Source organism: Hippoglossus hippoglossus, chromosome 22 (genome assembly GCF_009819705.1).
Source record: "Hippoglossus hippoglossus isolate fHipHip1 chromosome 22, fHipHip1.pri, whole genome shotgun sequence".
Lineage (NCBI taxonomy): Eukaryota > Metazoa > Chordata > Actinopteri > Pleuronectiformes > Pleuronectidae > Hippoglossus > Hippoglossus hippoglossus.
In genome coordinates, this window is record NC_047172.1 from 8,673,128 (window position 1) to 8,679,555 (window position 6,428).

A 6,428-nucleotide genomic window follows, 5' to 3' on the forward strand; every position below is an offset into this window, starting at 1 on the left:
TTTTTTGCACTTGTGTCTCCCCGTTTGCCCGCGTCCGCATATATGTGTGTTTGACTATCTGACAGCTTTGCCATGGTTCATGTGTTTGGGTCCTGTCAGAGCTGTCCTGTCACTGTGTGAAAAAAAATCATTCATTTCCCAGAGTCGAGGATGAAAGAGTCTTTAGACTTCAAACGCCTGTGGGCCTCTGTGGCTTAGATTGCCTCTCGCTCTTCCTCCACCGCTGTGTCATTTATTCCTTAAAAAAAGAAGAAAAGAAAGGGGGGAAAAAACACAGGGCTGCTGTGGCATCGGTTAAGTAGAGATGGCAGAGACATGGCGAGGAGCTGGACAATTAGCCTGATTAAAACACTGTCATTTTGCATAATAGATTTAGCCTGAGCTGCAATATAGGCAGATCTTCTCAGAGTAAGCGTGTGTACGTGTGTGTGTGTGTGTGTGTGTGTGTGTGTGTGAAGGCATGAAACCATATTCTTCTCTGCATAAACATGCAGGGTATTAAAAATGCACAGTTGGCCATGGTTTGATGTCAGTGAAAAGAGATCTATTTAAAAGTCATGGTGCATAGCTGCAGAAGCTTTGGTGTTTGGGCATGACAAATAGTTGTGGTTGAGCCGGTCATCGCTCACAGACACACTCGCATAAACATTTACATCATTGTATCAGTGCTGCAGATGTGTGCACACTTTCCCCCACGCGCAAATACGAAGGCAAACAAAGTCCATTTTAAGTATGTACACAAACTGTACATACAAGCGCACATGGAAACACACAGGAGTCTGCTGCAGCGCCGTGATGTTGTTTGGTTGCTCTGCATTGCAGTAATCGGCTCCACTCTTCTCCTCTGCTCTCACCCACAGACAATCACTGGTTCTCAATGGGCAACATCGGCGAGGGAAATACCTACGGATAGAGCGAGAGATACAGGGAGGGAGGGGAGGAGAGAAAAGGGGGAGAGGGAGACGCAGAGGGGAGGGTGAGGGGGGATGCTGGGAGGAAGAAGGAGATGATGCTGAGGAGAAGGTAGGGAGGGAAAGAGGGACTAAAGAGGACAGAGGGAGATTTGAGGGAGGGTGGGAGGGGATGAAAAGAAGAGGAGAAAGATCAGCGAGCGGGTGTTTCCAGGCTTAGGGCTGCGGGAGGACTTGTTAATTTGTGCGCGAGTGGAGGGTTACAGTCGGCAGTGAGACGGAAAGATTTACAGTAGATGTGTGAAACAGACACAGATACTGAATTTGCCAAGTGGATTCTCACACGTCTCCGGCCGCCTTTGCTTTGTGTCTGCTCCCCGGCACACGACGCCACCCACATTATCTCGGCATTAGACTTGCAGCTCAATTACGTGTCGACCGAACAGCAACGGTCAGAAGATGAAGATTTCCGTGTCTCCCATTGTAGCTCCACAATGCTTGTTTACAGTGTTGTGAGGCAAAATGGTGGATTACGCGGCACGTTGGTTAGGTGTTATTATGGTAAGCTGATATGTGTCTGTTGCTGTGTCATTCTGCCGCCTCAGTAAGCTGGTGAGGAGACACTAAGATGGCAGGGAACGGGCCCGGTTGACGTTGAAAACATCACATGACGGTTGAGTTTTCAAAGTGCGCGTTCGTGTCGCTGTAAATCTTTGTGCACATTTAAGTGAGTTTTGAGGGTTTTTGTGTGAGAGATCAAAAATCTGAATAAGGAGAATATGGATGGAAGGATATTTTAGGTTTTTTCATCAGCGATTTTTTTTTTTCTAGGAGGATTTTAGCAGAAACTACAAGACGGATTTCAATGAAACTTGGTGGAAGCGTGTGGAAAGGGTCAGGGAAGAACATAGTACATTTGGGTGCAGATCCGGATCAGAGGCCAGATCCAGGAGTTTGTTCTCACTTTCTTTAACATTGCGAGATTGGGCGTTTTTTGACATTTCCACTGATTTCCCAAGGAATAATTCACAGATCTTGATTAAAAACAAAACACATTCAGGGAACTGAGAGCTTTGAGTGTGTGCAATTTGGTGCAGCTTAAATTTAAGAAGGAGGTATTTGTGAGTGCCATTCTAGTAATATACATAAATCACTTTTAAAAGCTTTTCACCAGCATTTAAGTCTCTTAAATATCACATATCCGAGAAGTCTCTTGCTGTAAGAAGACCCTGTTCACCTCAGGTTTCTTTTAGCCTCCACCAATGAAACGTGCGACGACCAGCATCACGTGTCTTTAACAGTAACAATGAATAGTAGGAACACAGATTAATGCTGGAAACAGTGATTTAACATCCGACTTCGCTCAGCTATCGCCACTATTTATTTCTTAAAATCCAATGTTCCACTTTCTTAATAATCACCGTGTACAGATTATTCGCTGGATTGGGAGCTACAACAAAAACTGCAGAGCCTCGGGATCAGTCTCTCTCTCTGAAAAAGCCATAAGACAGAGCTGATCGCTCCATAAATTCTGATTTGTGAACGTGTCTCCCTGCTGTTTCGACTTGTTTCCTCCCCTGTCAGGAGCGAGCCAGGAGCGGAGGATTAGCGCCTACCTCAGCACTGGAATGCCTGGTGGCTGCAATTGCACAGTTCCCATCACGTAAATACCCCAGCTGGTGGTTTTAGTATTGAGAGGCAGTGGGCCACACAACTGTCGACTTTGCACTTCATTTATGATAAACTTAAGTCAGCTTTAATCTGCGCCCGTCGCCGTGTGTTGAACCAGTGTTTGGAACAACATGTTTATCTGGCGGGGAGGGAGCCGTTCACAGAGATAACCTAGAATGTCTTCTCTCCCTCCAAGGGCCGGCTCCGAAAACTGGGAGCGCGACTGTGTTTGTGTCTGGTTGCAGGGGCGTATCTGTGATTTATGGGTGCTGTGCACAGTTGGGGGAATTCTGGGCGCTCTCTTTACTTTTTCGAACACTAGAGTTATTGCAACGCACATCTCAATTCAATGGAGCAAAGTTCACACTTTCCTGCAGAGTTTCTGGTGCGGTCACGCTCCGGTGGCACCGCTGCTGAGATTATACACGTGGCGTAAACACACGTGATGTCAACGTAGACGTAAATGTAGGATTTGCATGTTTTTGTCAACGTGGTGACTCGTTCAAATGGGTCTCAATATTTCCCTCCTCTTTACAACAAGCACCATGGAAGCTATAGTGGTATGAACAAAAATAAACACAATACTTGTGTGTAGTACGACTCACACATGCATCATGTATGAGATCAGCTGAGGATATGCCGCAGTAAAGCAAGCTCATGAAGGATGCGAACAAGAAACAACGATAACAATGCAATGTATGACCTCTTTCAAACGAAAACCTATTAAATCTATTTTCAAAATGATTAGATAAATGAATTGCTGTTGGGCATGACAGCATGTGTGATATTATTATAGAAATTAAATAATGAAGTAACCTCTGAAAATAGAAAAAGCATATAATTAATATTCACATGCTCTGCTTACGAAAGGCACCACGTTAAATCTGAAGACATTAGTCCTGTTTGCTAACATGTTCACTGGCTTGTCGCTGGCTCCCAGTTTGACGTCTGCAAAGATAATGACACAAAGAACATCTTGCAGGATATAAACATATGAACATAATTAAATGGCAGCTGAAATAGTCATTTACAGTCAAAGAGGAAGACTTGAAGGTTATTAACTCAACCCACTGTGGTTTATAAATTCAAATTTTGCAGAATTCTTTTTGTTTATGGGGCAGTTTATCTTTATTTTAAATCATATACAGTCGAGGGTATTATATATACACCACAGATGAATAGGCTGCAATAACAAAGTCAATAGTATAAAGTTGAAATCTGTCTTGTGTTTGCAAAACCAGACACACAAATGTTAGTGAGACTGTTGAAAGTTAAAATGAATCCGGCATTGCGACAATGCGGTGTGGGTCTAGTCTGGAGCTTCTTAATCAACCTATCAATCGTGAAGAGAATTGACTGCAAGTATTGACATCGCCACGAGTTATGTGGCCTCCGCCGAGCATCTTAAAGAGCTGCACTAATCAACGCTTTTATATTAACGATGAATCACATTACAATGTGTAATACGAGAGGCGTGCGACAGAACCAGAACGCGACTCAGCACGTTTAGCCGGTTTCAGCTTTAGTTTTATGGCCCGCAGCTTTAACGTGTTGATTTAATACCGCAGATCTTTTCAACGTTGTTTTCCAGCAGCAAATAAAAAAAGCACTGGGTGCTACGTGCACGGCAACAAACAGCAGAGCAACTCGCTGATGAGCACAGTTAAGCATTTAGCGGCGCAGAGCAAAACGTAAACGGAATATTGGAGCTTCGTGATCAGAAAAACACTCCAGGTGACGTTTTAAGGCTGTTGCCTGATTTTATCCCTCATTGTGTTTTCTCTCACACGCCATGACACTTGATGCATAGTGCGTTTTATTTGTTTGTTATCACTGTTTCAGAAAACCAGACCAGTGTGAAATAGAAGTGTAAAAATCATCATAAATACCACTTGGGGAAGACAAAAGGCATCGGACAGTTTATCCCAGCGAGCTGCTGTTTATGTGAATACAGGCGTAAGAAGAAAAAAAGGAATGTGCATGTGTTTTTACTGAATGACAGCAGGTTGGCATGTGCACGTGCCAGTTCTTCAGCCGCGGAATGAATCAGATCTACTCTCAAGACCGCGTACCTCTTTCCAACGGAGGACTCGTAAAAGAAAGCCCTACATGAAATCCATTATGCTTAATTCCCTAAATCCATAATACCCACAGAGGTCTTAATCTCCATCCCATTCTTATATAAATTAGCTTCCTCCTCTCTGGCAGACAGAGCTCTGTGTCGACACCAAATGCCCAGACCTCTGCGAGTTGGATTCACAGCAACTACGAGGAGCAGCCATGATCTTTTCCTCGGTGGCAGTTTAATGTTTAACGCCTTTATGGACAGAAACAGATGCATATTAGCTCACCATTACATTTTTTATGGTTTTGGGTTGGAGGGTTTGATGGCAGTATTGATACCACTCACTTATCTGTTAAATACTGTATAAGACAGGGCGGCGTGGTGCTGCTGAATGTGAGAGCGAGTGGTTGTTTGTATGTTGGTCCTGCGGATAAATAAAACCCCTGCAATAATCATACGTCATCTGACGTCACACTGGATGAAAAATATCGACTGTTTTAGAAGAAAAAAAAGATAAAGATGAAAAATAAAGTGGTTGGTTTTCTCGATTGAATTTACACCACGGACAAAAAGTAACCTCCATTTTAGTTTAGCTACTTTGGCTTTACTGCTAGTTAGTATTATCTGGCAAGTTTAAGGTATATCAAGCCATTATTAATTGATAAGAAATAATAATTCAGGAATTATTTGACCATCCGATTTCACCTAAACCCCCTAATTTTAAACCCAAAGTGACCTATCAGAGTGTAGCCTGCCGCTGGTCCAGTGTCAGCTGGGATTGGCTCCAGCTCCCCTGCGACCCTCAAAGGATCCGCGGTATAGATGGACGGACAAAGACTGGAAAAAGAAGCCCTTGCTCTGTCGTACATTAACAAAATAGGCCTAACACCACCTCTGAAGCTCCCTAATTAAAACGTTTTGTCTCGTTTGTTTGATCTGTACAAAGACGACAGTTTGCCTGTTTTTATGGGTCATTATGTGCCAGGCTTCTCTTGGCCAGGCTCAGTGACGTCTTGGTATTTCTCTGCAGCTCACTGCTCAGAACTCGTATTTTGCATGGGTTTTTCATACGGATTAGACCAGAAGCTTTTCAAACTCTGACCAAGTGCCAACTGCATCTGAAATGATGCAACTATAGTCAATGTGATTTCAGCCCAGACTTTATGTTTTTCCTGTTTTCAGTGTCCTCGGACGCACAGACATCTCGCACTGAAAGACTTTGCTGCTAAAGGAAACAGACATGATGGCGTCTGGAGTAATAACGAACATTTTTAAAGATTTCCTAACAGATTTATGAGCATTTATTTGAGAGCGTATGTAAGTGATACAAATATCTGTCGTATCTGTGTGTTCAGATTTCAGATTGATTTATTTTCTTAACATTCCCTGTCTCCATAAGCTGTGTCACTGCTACAGTTCAGATATAAGACTACAACGGACTTTGCGTATTTAAAATCCCACAATGCACCTGTCCCTTTCGACTCTTTAATATCCATACACAGTGCAGATATGAGAGTGGTGTCAATCACTGTGTCCCAATTCAGGGTCCGCCTCCGTTGGCGGTCTACAGGGCCAACAAAAGAGGCGGTCTTCGTGGGTCGTGCCCCGCCCTACTGCTGTCGCCTAGCAACAGCACTGCAGTTGGGCTCAACAAGAAAATTGTAATGCCCCTTTGCTTTTTGCACCTTTAATTGTTCAGATGATTTGAAGCCTAATAGTTAAGTATCGGACATCCTCTTTGAAAAACAGAAGCGCAATGAATCCTGGGATAGGTTGGCCCG